At 43.3% G+C, this 21,625-nt stretch overlaps 1 protein-coding gene across 5 annotated transcripts in view; it reads right to left on the bottom strand.

Annotated features, from left to right (window-relative positions):
* LOC306923649 (protocadherin-1-like) overlaps nt 1-21,625 on the bottom strand; it is a 267,309-nt gene that overhangs the window by 13,317 nt on the left and 232,367 nt on the right. The window contains exon 1 of one of the 5 annotated variants that reach the window (XM_079501863.1): nt 9,226-9,864. The exons of 2 other annotated variants lie outside the window; for them this stretch is intronic. The gene's annotated coding sequence lies outside the window, so the exon portion shown is untranslated. Of the gene's footprint in view, nt 1-7,450; nt 7,503-9,225; nt 9,865-21,625 lie in introns of those variants that run through there. 2 more of the 5 variants (XM_079501862.1, XM_079501864.1) reach the window with 2 other exon arrangements.

The following is a 21,625-nucleotide window of genomic DNA, read 5'->3' as shown; positions in this document are numbered from 1 at the left end:
AATAGGGATAGCACACTGCAAGACTTCACCAAGATGCGATCCAGACCCGATACATATAGGCTACATCATTTGTTTTTTATTCCAATTAATTTGACATCTCCCGTAGGCCTACGTGAAGGATGCCGTGATACAAGCGCGAGACCGACACAGGACCGCCCCGCTCTCTTTCTCTGTGCACACACACACACACACACACACACACACACACACACACACACACACACACACACACACACACACACACACACACACACACACACACACACACACACACACACACACACACACACACACACACACACACACACACACACACACACACACACACTTGTGATAGCGTATAGCCTGCGTGCGCTATAGCGAAACAGGACGTTAAATCTTGATTTTCATTACAGCGCGCGGACGCACACACACACTGCAGAGTTGATTCCGCTGCGGTTTAGCAACAGTGAAATGCATAACATTGGGCTAATATAGCTACCAATATGTACGACACGGATTTACCCAAGGAATAAAGGTTATATATATTATCATATTATCATCTGATCATCTATCGATGCAGTCACAGACAGACAGTGTCTGTGAGCACAGCTGTCCTGTGCTCTCATTGGCTGTAATACAGGCCTTTTCGGGACGCGGTCACAACCCAGTTCATACTGTATGATGTCCAGTCGGCGACAGAGTCAAATATCAAACCTGCTAGATATTCAGAAACGGTCGGGAAGGCGTCGGCGATCGCTTTTATCGGCGCTGGATTTTCTCGCAGCTCCTTTCACACACAGCGAGCAAAACCTCTGCGATCAAAGCCCAATCAGATCGGGAGTTGTTGGCGAGCGCCAGAAATGCTCCCCGACAGCATAATCGGAGCAAATATCGTGTAGTGTGTACGAGCCCTCAGGAGAGTTACTACATGTTTCTCTAGATCTGAGTAAATGGCATGAACTCACTCAGTGACTCAACCACAGTGCATTGATAGTGGATATTCAGTGAAGCTATTCGATTCCAAAATTGGATGTATGAAAATCAACCCGTAGACTTGAATGAAACATTTCATTCAATCATTTTGTTAAATTTATGTTATCATTGATGTAGATGTAATGCTTAATCTAAAGATAAAAACTTGAATGGGAAAATATGGTTATTTTATGACTTCCATTCCCAATGGGGCTAACCATAATACAAATGATCACACTCGTGTGAAAGAACAAATATGTTTAAGTTTAGAGATTAAAGAAAGATGGAAGATAATTGTCATAGAGGAAAGAACAAGATCCTCCGAAACTAGCATGCAGATACATGTAGTCAAAGGGAAGCTGCCACTCATTCAATTAACAATGCCAAGGGAACATCAACAGATACTCTGGTCTATAGTAGCCCTTCTCCCCCATCAGTCACCTTTTGGTGGGGGATGGGAAGTAATGATGTCACTTGCCAAAAAGAACAATGTACAAGCAAACACCACATATCATGTTAGTTTATAGATTATGATCTTTTTGGCAAGCGACACCCTAGCACGATGGAATATAAAATTAAGCTTAAGCTCTACCGTGACCAAATGAACACATCCTCACTATCGCCGGTATTTTAAGTTTTCAAAGATGTCAGCTGAGAGAGACTCAGAGTGAGAGAGACATCCTTCCCAGATGATCCCACTGGAAACCGCATGCGGTGTAAAGTATTTATGAGCTGCTGTAACCTTGAAGAATTGATGTCTTGGATCTTTGCTTCCTTTGTTGGTATAGTCAACTCAACTCTATGTTGCACACACTGCATTCGCTCTCTGCTATTGATGCGACATTATAACCGATGCATTTTACAATAGTAACCCAACAGAGAGAATCCAATAGAGCTGATACGCAGTGCGCTAAGTGTTGCCAATTGTGCTTCTCCAGTTATGCCCAAGAGACAGTGTCTGGCTGATGTTCTGTGCGTGCGTGCATGCGTGTGTGTGTGTTCTTCAGCAGCATGCCTAATATGCTCTACACCTGAACTATCTTGTCCTCTGCACAATCCTCCCTATACAGTAAATCCTGCACATAAAGCCCAGTGTAAATCCCCATACTGTGTTTCATACAGTGTCTACGCCTCTACGGTGTATTTATTCCACCCCCACCCACACATAAGTTCTCTCACTCCCTATTTTTCTCCTCCATACATCTTTCCTTGATTTGCTTTCTCTCTCATCTGGTTATTTGCTAAGCTGAAGAAATTAATTGCCATTGCAAAACCATATATATCGGTTATAATAAAATATACCGCCTAGCTTTCATTTCATTTTCATTTCATTCACCTCATCTGGCTTCACCTCACTGCCCCCAGGGCTATAGAAGATTCTGGGAAAATTGCATCGGAGCAGAGCTTGGCACACAGTTAACACCAGCCACCAAGTAATGATGCCGACTGTTTTAAATATCCATCTATTAGACATACTCATTTAATTTTCACATTTAATTTCTGTTTGTTAGCACTTCATTTAAATGTTTTGTCACCATTATGTTAAACTAATACTAAACTAAGCCTGTCCCACACACACTCAATTGAACAAACTGGCTAATGAGCAATATAGTGGGTGGCTAATCATTCAAATTACAATTTCTGGCCTTCACCGTGCTGTATCGTCTGAAAGACTTCCAATTTGAGGTGAAACAGCAGGCCTGAGGTGGTCACGGGTGCAAGAGCTAAGTAACACTTGCATAACAAAACAGCATGACACTGGCTAACAAATCGCTCTCCATGGCAATGGTGCGTCATGACAACTGCAGCACGCTGTTTGTATATCAAGTCAGCACTTCAGTCAGGCCTATCGTTGGAATGGGCTAAAGGCGCACAGTGATGCAGGAGTCAAATTACACTGTGACATTTATGGAGGTTAAGAAGCATAAGCTAGTATCTGTGAGCCAGCAGAATGATCCAGTCTGTTGGTGTGTGTGTGTGGCGGCACGGCAGAATATTAAAGAGATAAGGAGATGGGAGAGAAGCAGAAGTAGAATAATGAAAGGAAGGAGGAAGAAAAACAAAGGTGAGAGGGAGAGTGGAGGACAGCATCTGTCCCTGGTTAGTCTTTAACCTTTGTGCCCGGCAGGACGAGTAGTGAGAGGCCTTTTAGCTGCTGGATGGATCCTGGGGCCGAGCCAGTTCTCACATCTCAAAGACATACAAATAAAACAGCGGCATATTGACTCTAGGCTACTGTTCTGATTGTAGCTTCTCCGGCAACAATATACTGATGAAGACTTGACGATTCCACCCACACAGGTTATTCTGCTTAGCTGAAAAAAATGAATATGCATTAAAAGCGTAAGCGCAAACCTTTCACACTTGTGTATGCGATGTGCAAGAGCACAATGATTGCAATGTTCGCTCACAACTAAAAACTGCATTTTAATTTGCATCCCCATCTACAAAAGGCTATACAATAGCAAGGCTCTACAAAAGGCACACTAGACTAGCTCGCAACATGGCTTCATGCCTTAGCTCGTCTGACTATTCCCGGTTCAGAGCTTATATAATCCACAGTAACAATTACAATCCATTTTCATCTGTTCCAGAACCAAAGCCAGTTTAATCTGCTAAAAATAACAGCGGACACCATATGTGAGAGTGGCACTCTATGCCACTCTCCTAAAATTGCACATTGCTCAGATACAATTGGGCAAGAGTAAAATGTGTTTGCGTGCACAGAGAATATACATTCATATACATTCAAGAAGAGCTCTTCATTTCCAAAGCCAAAAATGACTGTCATGACTGCTGGCTTTATAGGTTAAGGTTATAGAGACTCAAGGAGAGGGGAGGATTAAGAAGAGGAATGGAGGTGAGCAGGTTACAGAGTCAGACAGTCGCCAACCCCTGGCCAGCCAGAGTCCTGCCAGCCCTTTTGTCAGGGACAATCAGTTCTATTCTCCATTTCCCGTCAGTCCAACGGGGGTGGGGTGGGTGTGTGTGTGTGTGTGTGTGTGTGTGTGTGCGCGTGCATGTGCGTCTAGTGCTCTGGGTGCTCTTGTCCATGGCTGCGTGCAGGATGGGTGGTCTCCTAGCCCCACTGCACAAAGGGGATTATTTTAATGATTTCATTCAGAGCAATTGTTTGGGCCAGATTACTACCCCCCCCCCCCCCCCCCCCCCCAACCCCCCCACACACAAACAAGCAAACTGTTGCCGGTGACGGTCTGCCAGCCAGGGACACGCGCAAGTGACTAATTCCCGTGCCAGTTGCCGTGGGCTCCCCCGCGCCCACCCGCCTCCTCTTGCCGCGACCACACGACGGACTGTATCAAATATGAATGACTGACTATCGTAAACGATCCAGAGACACCTCGCAGAGACGGTTTGTTTATTTTTGGACCACAATTCTTATATGAGACGATTTAAGATGACCCCATGTTATTCTCCATAGAGAAAACACAGTATAACGCTTTACAAACACCACCAGCACTGGACCTATTTATCATCAATATTATTTAGCGCTTGTAAGTTGTTGTGCCGCTTCAGCGTTGCCAGGTTGCCTGGCTGTCATGCTGCGGATTCATTTTCTTCTCTCCGCTCGCGCTGAGAACGGGGAGGCGGGTGGGCGCGGGGGGAGCGCACGGCAACTGGTACGAGAACTAGTCACTCGCAGGACACACAAACACGGCCATGTTGAAGGAGCCAGAACATGTATGTGTATGTGTCATGTGCCTTTGTGTGCTGCCGAGCATGTGTTGAGAGTGAGACAGATACTGTGTCTCTCTGTATATATCCTGTGTGTGTGTGTGTGTGTGTGTGTGTGTGTGTGTGTGTGTGTGTGTGTGTGTGTGTGTTCGTGCGTGCGTGCGTGCGTGCGTGCGCGTAGGGGTGGATCTGACACAAAAGCCCAGCAGTAACACGGCAAGGGCCAAGCCATAGTACAAAATGACCATGGCATCTTTCTCTGGACTTAACATGATGAGGGTGCACCCTAATACATACTAATACATCTAACCCAGAGCAACACGACAACAGAGCAGAGACGAGTTCAGCATCTCACTCGAGGACACGAGACAAATATGCTCGCAACGACAGAACATGTGACCATCCAGCAACCGGGAAGTCTCTCAATCCATAAAGTGCTCAATCACTCTGGCACCTAACATACCGGTAATCTACTAACCACCCAGGCATTTATGACAAGGCGTGTCAAAATTACACAGCAAATATCTAAAATAGCACAGGGTTTTACCCACAGCCGAAGTGCAGCTGACCAACGTGTCTTGCGTCTTAATAATACAGGAGCCAATCCTATCTTCTGGATATGAGGTCACACTGCATGGATTATCTGTCCGTCACGTACCTCAACACATGAAGACAGTGAAGAGGAAGGGGCCATTATGCTGGTCACAGGGAATAGTAAGCTGTCAATCACATGCTAGAGTAAAAAGTGGTCAGACAGTTAAGTGATGTGAGGCGATTCTACACAGTAAAATCTAGTATATTATAGTGTAACTCAGAGCATAAACCCTGTTTCAAAAATAAATAAAAAACGAAATAAAATTATCTGCAAGCTCACAACGTGGAGCATTTCAAAATTACCAAAAAGATTACTTTTGCCTACCGGTATAATGACATGCCTAAAATAGGGACATCAGGGTTAGCGGTTAAATTATCGTCTTCGGTTCACAGTTTTGTTTGCTGACTGGGTGACATACTGACCACTGCTCCGATTATTCAGTTACTGAGCGGGTAGATTAGTAGTAGATATGTCGACAGCAGACAGGCTATATCTATAGTATTGTTGTAATAACATACAGCAGTTCAACATGTGATTCTGCAACAACAAAAAAAACAATACATCGAGACTGATGTTAAGTATCTATCCCATGCGTTGTTACGACAAGCATCTGTGCAGAAATGTGTCATGGCAATGAGAGGAACGGAGGGTCTGGTGGTAGTGGGTGTGTTATTGGGGAAATATGAGATACTTCTTCATGCCATGTAGGTGAAGAACACGGCAATCACACAGCAGGCGATACCAAGTAGCCCAGCTCGCATCCCCACCCACTCCGATATGGTCAAATCAACCACGCCACCAGTAGGTGGAGAAGTTGCACTCCACCACTTTCCTTCAAAGCCCTATTATGTCGAGATGGAGCACAGAGTTCCATCTATCCGAAGCATACCGTCATGAACAGGGTCCCAGTGATGGTGCTCCAACGGAAATGCTGTACTTTACACTATACAGAGTCAGACCCTTGCCTTTTATTGAGCATAATATCCAATGATGACAAATAGGGATTACCCCGGCACACACTAACACACGCCGGATGACAGATGGGGCTTGCTTGCCGTCTGTATTAAAAGATGAGCCCTTTATCTATCAGGCGTCATGTCCTAATAATAAATCCACTTCAAAACAGATTTATTACAGATGTTGCTGTGAATCAATTGTCAAACCTCGGTTTTACCTCTGCCCTGTAGTTTGTGTAGGTGGTATTTTGCTGAGTAATGCTTGCTCCTTCCTGTTCTGCCTTTTATTGGCATTTATTGAACTCTTTATAACCCTTTGCTTGGGTATATCCCTGTTTGCTCCCATAAGAGTGGGAAGCCACTGCATTGGATGATGATGACAAACTTATGCAGCAACCAGTTGTAGGCTATTTGATTCTCCCCGCTGCTCTGCAACAGAGGCTAGTAGTACTAATCATAGTGATCCAATAGATGCCTGCATTTCCTATTAAATAAAAAAAACAATGCGTGGGTGTAAAAAGGGATGGCATGACTGTTCGGGAATGAATAGGCCTACATGAAATGAGCCTGTGACACAGAGGCTGAATAATGCAATGAAATCCTTTACTCCCTGTGGCTTCTGAATGTTCTGGCGGTCACAATGCATCAAATTGAAGCGACATTCCATACCCTGCCTGTCGCTATGGCTGAACTTAAAGTCAAATCAGGCCGTGAAACGACAACAATCGACACCCCCACCTGAAAGCCAAGGGAACTGGCAGTGCAGAAGAGCTTGATAACTTCAATCGTCCAAAAAGCCATTTCAACCACTTCCACAATTTTAATGACAGTATTAACGACACTGCTACCTCAGATGCACCATTTTACGCAGAAACGTGCAGAACATCCAAACATTGCCAATACGTTCTCTGCTTTAACGGTGTCAATTTCCCTGGGTATAATCCGCACTGTAACGCCGACAGCTGACCGTGAACGTTAACTTTCATGTGGTCAAATTGAACGGATATGCTTTCTAATGAAGCCAGCGGCCCAGCCGTTTCGATTAACACAATGGCATCAAAATGCCGTTTGAGACAGTCTGAGGAAGGCAGTGTTGTGAAATAAACAATCACTCTACACCTGTAGCCTCTAGTCTGGGTCGTTCAAATACGAGCCTAACTGAACAGACACGGCTGTTTCCCCCCACTAAACGTTATTATTTGATTTCACATGACAAGAGTTGCCGGCAGTTATATTAGGCTAGACGTACACAACTTACCCAGACTTTATTCCTTCGGTTTGATGGCCGCTTGGCTGATTGATTGGACATGTGATGTTGTGGGGCGGAGAACACGCACCTGCTTTTGATTGGGCCAAATTTGATTTGAGAAAATCTCTCCAAAGCTTATAATAAACAATAATGTAATTTAGACGTAAAAAGAAAACGTTAATAGCCCATCCTGGTTTTATACCATGTGATTTTGATGATTTTACAGGTGATCTCTTATTTTACTGAATGTCACCAGCTAAATTAATTGGTGAGCTACAGTGCAGTGGCATGGTTATGACATGTTTGTTAAATGAGCAAACATGTTCATGCATAATCGCACTTTTTTTCTTCTTTTTTTATGTCGCATAGACAATAAATTATAGCCAAATATTGCTTTTTCCCTCTCCTTTTAAAGAGAACCCCGAAAGACGGATGACCGGGGTCCGAGGGGTCGACGCACTGCACCCCATAGCCTACTATCAGTGAGCTAATGGCTTTACTATCCTTTCTTACTATCGGAACACGGGGAAAGTAGACGCTCTTTGAATATAAATACCCCGCTGAGCTCCCTTCCTCGTCCTCTCTCTCTCTCTCCCTTCCTCTCTCTCCTCTCATCCTGAATAGCAGGTTTTCTGCAACCAGAGACAACCAGAACGGGTGAGACCAGTAAAACCGGAATTCCCTGCGAATGACAAGTTGACAACCCGACCACACGGATCACAGACATCACGACGACACTATGGCCTGCATTGTCAAACACCGTTTTAACCTACTTACCTCTCACAACTGTTCAAACACCAACCATCGTATTTGACGTATTTGCTAAATGAAGGTTTTGATTGAAAGACAGCCACAGGTGCCAACATATCCTCGGGACTGTAATATGTTCATTGCACATTGCAGCCAATGATGTTTTATTTATGTATTTATTCATTTGACTGGTTGAGATGTTTGTATAGATTATTGTATTGTTGCTTTAAGTGTGCGTCAAATGAGCGATCAGTTCTGCCTGACGTCTCTGTATGGCACATTATCGTTGATGAAATTGAAAAGCCCACAGCCTAAATTCACATTCGAACGAATAAATTGTAGTGTCCTTTCATCATATGCCTCGATATATGGACTGCACACACTCCTTAAAACCCATAAAGCGAGACATGCTATAGGCAATTTGGAGTGGGGGGAAACGCGCATTGACCGAGACCGGGAGCTGCCTGCCGCGGGGGAAAGCGGTGTAATTTATGACAGATATGGTAAGGTAATTCCGAGGGTGGACAGGGTAAGTGCTCCGTCCCTCATTCAGAAATCAATACCGTTGGTGTAAGGCAAAACATCTAACATCGGTAGCCATCAGTGCAAAGATCATGGGCTGAATAGAAACGGGCGCACACACCTTATGGTAGCCCTAGCTATCGCCAACAAGTGTTTATCCCATCGCGACCGGAATACTTGCATTGCTTTTACAGGTATATCCCCATTGTGTTTAAGGCAGTCTACAATAGAACAGTCAAAATCCATTCTATTTTTGCACCTATGTTGTACGCTTAGTCCTGTGCGTAAAACGTTGATACCCAAGAGACTGGTTTGATTTGAAAATTAAGAAACCAGTGCCTGGCTTGTGCAGGGTGGCAGAAATTAAAGGCGCAAAAGCAGATATTATATAGCAATTTCATCAAAGCCCATTTGATATCCTATCACATTTGAGCCATCTGTGCGCGCCGGGTCATAAAGGAACAAGGCTGTGCGCCGCGAGTCGTGACATGGAAGTTTTGTACCTTAAATGGGTGATAACGGCTCAGTATCCCAGCTCCGAACGCTCCAACTGGGCCACAAGCTTCGATCTCTCTCCGCTCCCAAACGAATCCACTTCAGCCTTTCCAATAAACGGCCCACAATTAAAAATCCACAATGAAAAAATAAAAGCGCTCTCCTCCCCGCAAGGCAAATGAAACAATCCACTTGAACAGCCAGTGATAATTATTCCTTCAAATCCCACGGCGCTGCATGTTGGGATTTCAATAAGATGAATATTCTTTTTTTTTCTTGGGGTTAGTCAAGTTTAAATATTTCGTTGATCAGAGAGCAGCGGCATGAAAGGACTGTCATCTCTCGCCGCGGCTATGGCAAGGACCCAGTGGAGGGACTCCCGTCCGGACCGGGTCTCTCTCTCACAGCATTATGTCTATAGGCTGATTCTCCACTACCATCAACCGCGCTGAAAATGACAGCATCCTCATCCTCCGGCAGAAGATTCACGAGTGGAATGTGTGGGCGATAACGGGTAAAATCACCAACATAGAACCTATGTCCATTTATAGTTGCCAGCGATTTGGTCCCCTGACAGCCACCCTCTCAGCAGTCTTGGTTGCCACAAACTCTGTCTGCCTCGGGTCCGCTCCACGGCTCACTTCATGCGGCTGTATGTATGGTGTGTGCGTGTGTGTGACTGTGTGTGCATGAGAGTGATTCCAAACGATTGCGCTCGCCTCTCTCTCCCTTCCTCTCACCCTCCAAGCCTCTCTCAACCTCCCTCTCTCACAGTTTCGCTCGGTTTCTCCCTCCTCCCTCCCTCCCCCTGTATACAGTCCTACAGCCCATAGAATAGATAGACTATAACAAGTGGGCGGAGCGAATAGGCAACACAGCTATGGCTCTGCATGTGGATTAGGCTACTGTTTACATACATTTAGATGCACACCAAGTCCACACACCATGCCAAAGAAGAATGTGGTCACACACAGATAGCAAAAGTGCTGTTTACATACATATCATACAAGAATTAATTCTTATAATAGTGTAATTTCACAAAAAGACAGCAATCACAACTTAGTTTTACAAACTAGTGTGTGTGTGTGTGTGTGTGTGTGGGGGGGGGGGGGGGGGGGGGGGGGGGTCATGGTAGGGTGAGTGGGAATCTCACCCTAAGTGTAACATTGCAATGAAATGCTTAGAAAAGCCCAAGTTTATTTTTCTCACAATCACTCTCTCTCTCCTTTAATAGCATAGCATGTCTAGAAGAAACCGTTGTTGATGATGGATACATAGCCAGGTAATTCAACTGCTTTATCTGGAAAATGTATGTTCTTGTCACACTACCAGTACCAGGTTTGCGCTCTCTCTCTCCCTCCCTCCCTCTCCCTCTCCGCAACTGCTCTGATAGTGAGAGAGAAGGAGCCGAGCTGAGAGGCTCCTTCCTTCTCCTCGGCAGAGACGCAGCTCTCTCATGCTTTTATCGCCACCTGCAGGACTAAAGCGGGACATGTAGTAGGCGGTCGAGCTCAGGTGTGGTTTGTTGGCCCAACACCACACACATACCGGTAAATAAATAAGGTAGGGAATTTATTCTGCGATTGGAGTAAACACGAGTGCTGTGGTTGTTTTATTTGAATGCATCACATTTATTTTTTCCTTTTTATTTATATTTAAATAAATATATTTATGGAGTAATTTATATTTTCGCTTGTGGTTTATCCATAACTATTCATTCAAACATCGATTAAAGAATGAAAACGTGATTCAAGTTTACAAAGTTAATTTGAGGGGGGGGGGGGGGGGGGTATATATAATAAACATTTGTAATAACAATTATACAAAAGACAACAATCACATTAACTTACATAGGTCTACTGTGCACATTTCAAATCATGTACATATACTTTGTTTGCATTATTTCAGACCATTTTCCAAAGCATAGGCCTACCGTACATTTATTCTACCAGTATGTTTTGAATCCAGCTCAGTGACCTTGTGGTTAGAGTGTCCGCCCTGAGACTGGGAGGTCGGGGGCTCGATCCCTGGTCGGGTCATACCAAAGACACTAAAAATGGGAACCAGTGCCTCCCTGTTTGGCACTCAGCATCAAGGGTTGGATTGGGGGTAAGTCCCTGCAACATACTATAGCGTCATGTCCAGGGGGTGTACTTGTACATCAAGCTGCCTCATGCTACAGAAACAGGAGATAAGCTCCTGCCTCATGGCTTGGCAAGGCTTACTTACGTTTTTTGATTGATAAAAACCTGTTGATTGATAGCCAGTCATTTTGGGCATAAACAATACGTTGAAGCGTAATTTAGCTTTGATAATGATGTAGTACGTTAGCGTGCATGTTCACATGTTAAAGTAGTGCACCTACTTGACCTGTATTCCATAATTATGCTCAGTGTATGTTTCAGTCACCTTTGTGTACAAGGGCAAGGGTTTATGCAGCAGGATGCATGCAGTACATTGCAGTATAAGAGGTGATGCTAGTTAGGCTAAGTTATCAATCAACAATGCTTGCTAAATTAACTTTCAATTTATATTCCTGTGATTGTCTAGGTCTATACTTTCTGATATTTGTGTTGCATTATATCATCTAGCCGTTTACATGAATAGTCATCGAGTAATAAACATTGAGTTATAAAAAAACATGAAAATGTTTTGTTAATTCACAGACAGACAGACTTATTATATTTAACTGCCCGGCCCTGATGATGCATGTTTTACTTCTTCCTGAAGATATTTTGAAGCCTCCGTTTCAAACCTATTTTGGCATGTGCAATTATTTTCTCAGCATTACAGACATAAACTCACCTTCTAACATCTAAATTCACTTCATACACAAAGCCAGAAATAAGTAAATAAACTACTAGACCTTAACCTCTAGCTCTTTGTAAGTGTTTGTAAGTCTGTCCTGAGGTCATATTCAGATATGTATTATTCTCTACAAGGCAACAGAAGAAAGTGCTGCTACACCACACAGATAAATTATAGGATACATATCAAAGTCAGAGACATGCAGGACTAGCTGTTACCATAAGAGATGAAGGGAGAGAGCTGTTGTCCTGACTCCCCTGTGGGAGCGGTGGCCGAACGGATTGCGGAGCGGTCTTGATACCGGAAGGTCGCCAGTTTGAATCAGCGGTCCGACACGTTAAAATTACCACCGCTGAAGTGCCCTTGAACAAGGCATTGAACCACTACGATGAAATGTGTTCTATGAGCAGGGCCTGGCTGGAAACAAGTTCTTGAGCTTAGCCCAGATACCCTGGGTAAATATAGTAATCATTTCATTTAATTTCATTTCCCTACTGGTCACAAGAAGAAAATCAGACCCGTCTGAACTGAGTGGTGCTGTACTGTACTCGAGTCGTACTACTGTACTGTACTTGTACTGGTACTGTACTAAAAACTCAGCTTCACTGTACTGGTGATACACAAAAAAAAAAATCATACACCTGTGCACAGTGTGAAGCTCAACAGCACCACTTTGTCACCTGTTGGTACCCTAAACGGGCAGACCTGTTGGTACCGCGTATATCTATTCTACATACCTAGTACGTATCTATTCTACCGAGCATAGACATGGTAACACCCCGCCTGCCTTAGACACAAACACAACAGTAGACTTAAAATAGTCAGACAAACATCTTTACTGCACACTAGCAAAACAAAAAAGTTTGCTTTGGACGAATGAATCTGTTCTGGACGAGGCATTCTTCTTGTGTGCAGAACATCACACAGCAGCAGTAGCCTACTGGAGCCAAAGCCTACTGCTGTAAGTGTGCATGCTTACCGTGCGCTCAGGTATAAACAGTTAAAGCCTGTCCATTGTACAAGACATCAGAGACACATACTTCCCACAGATTACAACCACACACAGAGATTTTGAAAACATGACCAATGACAAAAAAACTCCCATATCTGCTGGGCGAAGTACAACAATGTGCAAACACAGCAGCAAGATTCGTGAGTTGCTGTGATAGGAGAAGGATATCAAACGGAACACAACCACCCTAAAGACTAATCATTGTGTATATTCCTGCACTATACCTGCATGCATCCAGTGATCTTGATACATAGAAAATGATCTATTGAAGATTCTGACTTTCAAATGTACATCATTTTTGTTTTTATTGTATTGCTGTATTGTTGTATTGTGCTTTCTGCTTTGGCAATGTAAACGTATGTTTTCTCATGCCAATAAAGCCCTTTGAATTGAAAATTGAATTGAATTAAAGCTGTCCTGTTATGCAAAGTAGTATCCATTTGATTCGGCACGTGCGGTACTTGACGCGGCGTGAAAATAGGGGCGGGGGAGGGGCGCCAGTAAACCTAGACCACTGGGTACTTTGTGCGTCTTGGAAAGTCTGGTGACGCGAGGTTGATTAGGTGCGTCTTCTCTTGAATCTAGGGGGACGCGTCGCGTTCTAGCGCGCACGCACATGCACCGTTTTGTTCTGTCCCTGTGCGTGCACGTCAGTTACGCCGTGGTACTGCGTTCTACGAGCATGACACCACTGATACAGACACACATTGCTGTTCCTTGGAGTGGCTGCACCACTCAAAAAATCACCCTTTATCTTACCAGTTTTCTTTTCCAGAAAATCATGAGCACTAAACCTTGTGCGCGCGTGTGTGTGTGTTTGTGTGAGTGTGAGTGTGAGTGTGAGTGTGAGTGTGTGTGTGTGACTGTGTGTGTGTGTGTGTGTGTGTATGACACGGTCATGGTAGCTGGCCGCCCACCCTATGAATCCTGGCTCTGCCTGACGTTTCTTTGAGTTTTTCGTTGCCACTATCGCACAAATGATGATCCTTTACAAACCCATTGTAACTTCAAACTTCATTTTAACCATGTTAGAATCATCGAAAACACACATTCTTTTTTCCCTGGTGACCGATATTGTCCTTCTAATACGTGAGGTATTTTTCATTTATTGTTTTCATTTGTTTTCATTTTCATTTTATTTTTTATAATTATTTTAGATTTTTAGTCTCATCCAGAGACTCCAACTCTTCATTATTTCCCCCCCAAAAAAGAATACAAATAAATAAAATAAACTGTAAATGAAAAAAAAACACGGCCCCTGACGTATTAGAAGGACAATATCAGTCACCAGAAAAAAGGATGGGTGTCTCCACATAGAAGGTTATGTTGTCCATTTTGCAGAGCTCCAATCTTAACTGTTCTGACAGTGATGCAGTCATGAGCGCCAGCCAAGCCACATCCTGTTGGTAAGGAGAGCTAATCCTTCACTAATGAGGCTGTTCACCTCAGTGCTGCCTCTAAGAAGGTAGCCCACAAACATGCCCACGTTTCAGGGGGAGAACTGAGCTGGTGGCGTGTTTTGAACCATTAGCATTGTTTTTTACTTTGTGGGGGGAGAAAACAGACTCTTTATTGACCGTACGGAAGTGGGACGTGTTCTCTGGTGTGCTCTGTGACTATATATAGGTACATCCTCTGTCTTTCGCCCTCGCACGCACGCACGCACGCACGCACGCACGCACGCATGCGCACACGCACGCACACACACACACACGCACACGCACACGCACACACACCGAGCAAACAGGCCAATGTCTAGTTTTGGAACTCCCACCTACACATGTCATTCTAGGGTGAATGAAATGTAAACAAGACGTGGTCAGAACAAGTTTCACAATCGCTCATCAGTCACGAAGAGACTCAGTTGATTTCTAGGACAGATGTCATGTGCTAATTGCACATTGCTCAATAGCCTATACAGAGAGAGACTGCAGTGCATCCAAACGAGGGCCTATCAAAATCTATTCCTTCGAATGGACACACCAGTCAAAATATCATTGCACTGTGTCCTGATCATAACAGTAACAAGGAGCTTTCCTGAAGAGCCATCATGGGTGCAGGAGTGCATGTGGTCATTTGACAGGGCTGAAGAGATGACAGCCACGGAGATTTGAATCAGTCGAGGAAAACAGGCTAATTTAGCCCTGGTTGCTGAGATAACAGGCTTCGTCAGCTTATCACAGAACAAACAACTCTCTGACCTCATCCCCAGACACTCCACAGTTATTAACTCCCAACAAGGAGATGAATTATTCATCCTGTTAATGACAGGCAGCACAGTGTTGGCTTTCTCTCTCACACTTATGCACAACATGCACACTCGCGCACACACACACTTTCTCACTTTCCCATCACTTATTGACATTTATACATATGATTACATTCCAGAGGTGTTGTTTGTGGAACTTGTTGTGTGTGTGTGTGTGTGTGTGTGTGTGTGTGTGTGTGTGTGTGTGTGTGTGTGTGCACGCGTGCGTGTGTGCGTGTATTTTTAGTGCATTTGAGTTAAAGTTTACTTATTAATTATAAAATTATACATATAATGCATAGACACATCTTTGACCCCTACAAAAGAAATCTCATGAAAATTAGACACTGAAATGTAGGAGTAAGAAATGTATGCAATTCTTCATCATGAACCCTGCTTTGATGCTAGATGTTAAACACGTGCCTTTATCTGTCTGGCAAAGCAAGCAGTGGAGTGGGTGGATTCATCTGAACTGTGCTGACCCATGTTTCCTGGTACCGATCGATCCGCACAGCTGGACTCTTAGTTAGAGGAAGGATATAAGGCCAGAATGGCAATGACTCATCTGGGAGTGCAGTAGAACACTCGTCTCAGAAAATAACCTTGCGCTAACTCACCTACGCCAGCTCTCGGAGAATAGATTTAAAGTCAAGTCGAGTTAAACGGCACAGGGTTATTTGTTGAACAGTCGCTGAATTATGTCCGGTGTGGTGGTGGTGTGCCTTGTTGCTATGGCTACGACACAGTGTGGACTGCAACAAAAAAATAAAAGACAACATAACCGCATTGTGTTGATCCGACTTGTGCCTCCCTGGAATATGATATCATCTTCTTTCCTCCTAAAAATGCATAGGTAACGGGGTGGCCCCTGTACTGTACTGTTTTCTGTACTGGCTCACCTGCCAGGGGCATCCTCACTCTTTCTCCATGTCTTTCCCGGCTCGAAAGCAGAAATCCTGAAAAAATAAATAATGATAATAATAATATAAAATAAAACATTAATTATATCACCAGTACTGACAGACCAGTGCTTTCTAGTGCGTTCAATGATGTTCAGTGACAGTAACTCGCAGTCAATACCTCTCTGCCTCGGATCATTCACCTGCTAGTAGTTGAGTTTACAGAGGCGGTCAGCTCGATTGAAGTCTGATTAGAGTGTGTCTGGTGGAAGGTTCCCCTGAGACTGTTACTGTGGACACCACTGACTACAGCAGATCAATTGTCTTTTGCTTAAATACCCCATGAAATGAGAATTTTCCCGTCTTATTAACCAATTTCACTGTAATCTTTGTGTGAAAGTATCAATGTATTTGCAAAAACTAAAGTTTATCTTGAAATTTCTAGCATTCTTGCTCCTGAGAAAACCAACCTTATTTTGTTGATAATGTATTCTGGCACTCGGAGGCATACCATAAACTCCAGCCAATTCCAGCCAATAAAATATGAAAGATTTCACAGATTTCACAGTAGTTCTGCTTGCCATCATACCTCCAGAACTTTGTAGTGGCAGCAATATGGGTTGGCGGTGCTTCTTCTGTTGTCAGTCCCCAAAAACGTTATTGCCCATTCCAAGAACGTATTGGTTAAGGTCCAGGTTGACTGAAATTTATATATTTTGAAGTGCCAACTTCATACTTTGCAAAAAGACATTTTTGGTCAAATTGCTTTTCCAGTTTGCAATAGGATATAGGCTACATATTTTCTTTCCTTCTTATTTTATAGTCTGGTAGGAAACATTTGTTCTTTGAAACCTTGATTTAACTTTTATTTGTGTGTCATTTATCATATGTCTGCATGTCAAATGGCAATAAAAATCAAGTCTATTTCTTTGGCCTCCTAGATATTCTGATTTCAGCAGAAGTATAAGTCAAACCAAGGAAGCCAAAATTTCAGTGGATGCTATTTTTTTTTGTGGCTTTCGCCTTTATTTTATATTTTTTATGGAGGGACAGACAGTAGGCTGACAGGAAATGCCGTTGGGATCGGGAGTCGAACCCGCGGCACACTGCCAGACTGGATTACCAGCCAAGGTGCCTGGACCGCTGAGCCACGGCCCAGGCCAATGGATGCTTACATTTCTTATAGATTTCTTATGCCCTCATTGACTCTGAGGGTAATTGTATTGATAACTTGAACAGTATTTTATATATGGCTATATTTGCATTTATTTCACAAATGAAGGGCCAAATAGGCAAATACACATCATATTTTTTAATTGACATTTAAAAGGCCCAATATTTCTACGAATTTTAACCCTTTCAGCGCTATCATTTATTGAAAAATTAGGATCTAATTCACGCCAGCATTTTTTTAATTTGAGCTCTTATTTTGAAAAGCCGCCATTTCCGCTTCACTAGCAGTAGTCCTAAGTTAGGAAGTTACACGGAGCTGGGCCGGCCTTGTTTACAATGTGAATCCAGACCGGAGCCCTGCAGAGCTCCAGATCGTCAGATCTGTGCCGTCAAAGAAACGCTGTTTTGACCAAAATGCCATCTGGGACAAGGAATAGGAGATACAGGCGATTGAAATAAATGGATAGAAGATTATTATGGCGACGACGATCTAAGATGGGCGATCCAGTGCTGTGCTAACAACACAGCTAGCTAACCGGCTAACGTGAGTAGCATTTTGGCTCGAGCAATCGAACTTGCGATAAAAGAGCAATTGCCAAAGGCCGTCGGCAATGGCGTTAAAAGTATTAATTGCTACAAAAGCTGCAATAGCAGTAATTTTGGGGATAAACAAGAACTTGAAGGGTAAATTTATGTCTGATATGATGTACCCACAAGGTAGGCCTACCGACTGGCTCTATATTTGTATTATCCAATATTCCATCAACAATACAAAAGTATTATTCAATAAGCAAATACGTGTTCATGCTTCTGATGAACATTGGGGCAAACTTTACTGTACGTATTGCATCAGCGATTATATATAAGTAAATGGTATATGTGCATGTGTGTGCTCAGAAAGTTGCAATAGCAGTATGTGGGCATGAGAAGGGCGGGGTAAGGACAGAGAAGAGTCTTATTTCCCAGAAGGCCACAGGAGAGAACTGTTAGTTGAGCACTGTGCACTGTGCGTTGTTTGAACATTCAGGAGCACAATCCCACTCGAGTGCTGCAGTGTCGGCAAGAAGAAGGCGACTCAGTCCATTAACACCTGAGAGCCTTCAGGAAGACAAAGCCTTTGGTCCGTCACATAAAAGAGTCCCTACCTCTCATCAGGTACCAGCGGAGCTACGCTAATGGTTGCTGAGTGACATTTAAATAAAGGTGAGAGGGGACGGTCTGGGAGGTGGGGACGGGGAGGTGCTTGGGGACAGGTTCCCGTCGCTTCAGTAAATCTACCAGCGGCCTTTAACCTCCAGTCCAGGAAGTCAAATTACAGCTTGTGAGCTTGACATTTCCTTTGTATTGGCAGACCACTGTTCTATTCACCTAATTAGCCTATTAGGTGCCCGACTGATCCGTGTGCCACAGAAGCATAAAGGAAGCTGAGGTGCAGGGAAGGAGACAAAGACTTTCAGAGGGCGAAGAATTGCGAGAGAAGAGAAAATAAAAGAGCCAAAAAGGGATATGGGAGAGAGAAGGGGTGGCGAGACGACAAAGAGAGAGTGGATGAGAGGGGGAGAGGAAGATGGAGTGTGAGCAGTAGAGAAAAAGGATTGGCACACATTGCAGGAGCGATGAGAGAGAGAGAGAGAGAGAGAGAGAGAGAGAGAGAGAGAGAGAAAGAATTAAGAAGGGAAAGAGGAGAGAGAGAAGTGGATGGAGGGATGAGAGAAAATGAGAGAGAAAGTGGGGACAGGGAGAATGAGAAGCCTTTGTTGTTGGTTTCAGACCACTCGCTGAGCACACAGAGGCAGCTCAGCAGCCGTTAGAGTATTCCTGCTGGGGGGACCAGTCACCCCACACGTTCACACACTGACTAACACAGAAAAAAGAAAAAGAAAAATGCGTCAAACAAACAAAAAGAAAAAAAATATCTTGACAACTACTCTTACAAAATGATTGATTGAGCATGAAATTAAAACAAGTCCTGGTACTTTAAAAAAGGAGAGTAGACAACTTACTTTGTTACTGATTGATGGCATGATTACACGTTCACAGACCGGATACTCACTGACACTGAATGATGATTTGCAAGGATTGGTGCTTTTCTCTCTCTCTCTCTCTCACTCTCTCCCAGAAATGGAGCTTCCATAATAATCCTTTATAATCCTTTACCTACTGTATTTGTTTGTGCGATTCCAGCCATACTAAGTATTCTAATCAATATTCAAGATGTCAATCAGACCTAGCATCATGTACTGTCTGTACGATGAATTGCATGGCAAGTAGTGAGGTAGGAACAGCCGTATGCTACATGCTGAACAGAAGAGGAATGATCCCCAAACATTCTGCTCATCTGCCTGGCATTTTGGTTCAAATTACGTCATGCCATCAGAAGTATATGAAGTGAGTGTTGCCTTTCATCACAATGATGACATCTGATGATGTCAACAACATGATGTCCAATCATATGAGCACATTCCGTGCTCAAACGGACAGACACACAAAGCTGTGCATTGGAGTGTCTGCACCACTCAAAAAACAAAACCTTTGGTGTGACATACTGCTCAATTAGTAAATAACTAGGACGATGCCCATTGATGGGAATGTCTGTATCCCTTATGTCCTTATATGGAGATTTCTGAATCTCTCTGTGTCCCTTTTATGCCCATATATTGAGGTCCCAAACGCTGATCCGACCATATATGGTGATTTACAGATTCATCAATACTTGTTGGAGTACCACCGACCTACGCACAGGGATGCGCACAGCAAGTCGATCGGTCGAACGGTTCTCAAGATACACAAAGGACAGATACAAGATTTGCGTAATTTGTAGATATAATTTAAATGAAGTAGATTTACTAAATAGCTTATCACTTTGTTGAATGAAAGATCTGTTGGTATTCACGAAGCCTCTGCAATTCAATCAACTTAATAAAACATGTATTTCCCCATGCAGGCAAATATAAAACAGGTAAGTCTTATTTATCCAAGCCGCTACCATTTATAGTCTGACATTTCCAATGAGACCTCGCATCACGATTTCAAATAAAATTTCCATATCAAATAATCTTGTGGGTAAATAAATTATGCACTCATTAAGATTGATTTATAGTCGCTCTGGATTAACCCATTTTGGGCGGGAACCCCTTTTGGTGTTTTAAACATTATGTTATAATTTAGCTATTGAAAAATAGCAGATCTACAAGCTCATAGCGCGCCACGAGTGGCGCGCTACGAGCGGCGCGCTACGAGCTTGTAGGTCTGCTATTTTTGAAAAATCGTTAAAATGTGCCTCAAATCTTTCAGAAAATTGTCATGATTTAGAAAACTTTTTATTTTTATTTCAACGTCAGGCCTGAATGGGTTAAGAGCGTCTGCTAAATGCCTAAATTGTATACATACTTGCACACTGGAGTCACATGTACTGTACCTCATAGCAGATCTGCGATGCAATTCCTTGTGAGCTTGTAGATTTGCTATTTTCTGTGCAACGCAGCGTGCAACCAAGTATGAATCAGGCATTAGCTCTCCGCACACAGGTGAAATGAACTGTTTATTTGCACATGTAGCCATGGCAACATTCTGGGATACGCAATTTCCCTTCGGAATGGTACTATTAAATATGTAAATTGGCATTAAATGCAGAATGAACGTGCAAAGTAGCTTAATTACCTCACCATCAGGTCAGCGTATAATGAGGATAGGAACACAAACAGAGGAAAAGGACACGAATGATTTCGACGCCACCTTAACATGGGCTTGGTGACAGCGCCTGATTGGGTGGGCGTGCTGCGAGAGCAACACATGTAAACATCAGCGTGACCTCTGTTGTTTGCCACATGACCTTATCCCCAGTTTGTATACGTATCATCCTATTATCACTAAGGTGGAAAGTAACTAAGTACATTTACTTAAGTACTGTACTTAAGTACAATTGTGGTGTATGAGGCTCAGGGGCGACCGCGCCTTTGCTGTCGCAGCCCCCACACTGTGGAACAGCATTCCCCTCGCCGTTAGGTCTGCGCCCTCCGTTGAGTCTTTTAAATCACAACTTAAAACATTTTTATATTCACAAGCCTTTGTATCACCGACATGATCTTGCACCTTTCCTTTTAGATTACTTTGTCCTATTTGCCTGTTGTTTTACTATTGACGTCTTCTGCACTGAATTGTACTGTATTGTATTGTATTGCATTTTATTGTATTGTATTGTATTCCACTATATTCTGCCTTGTGAAACAATGAGAGTTGTTTTTAAATGTTCTATATAAATAAATTTG

Source organism: Electrona antarctica (assembly GCF_951216825.1).
Source record: "Electrona antarctica genome assembly, chromosome: 1".
Taxonomy (NCBI): domain Eukaryota; kingdom Metazoa; phylum Chordata; class Actinopteri; order Myctophiformes; family Myctophidae; genus Electrona; species Electrona antarctica.
This window is presented reverse-complemented; position numbering and strand designations above follow the sequence as displayed.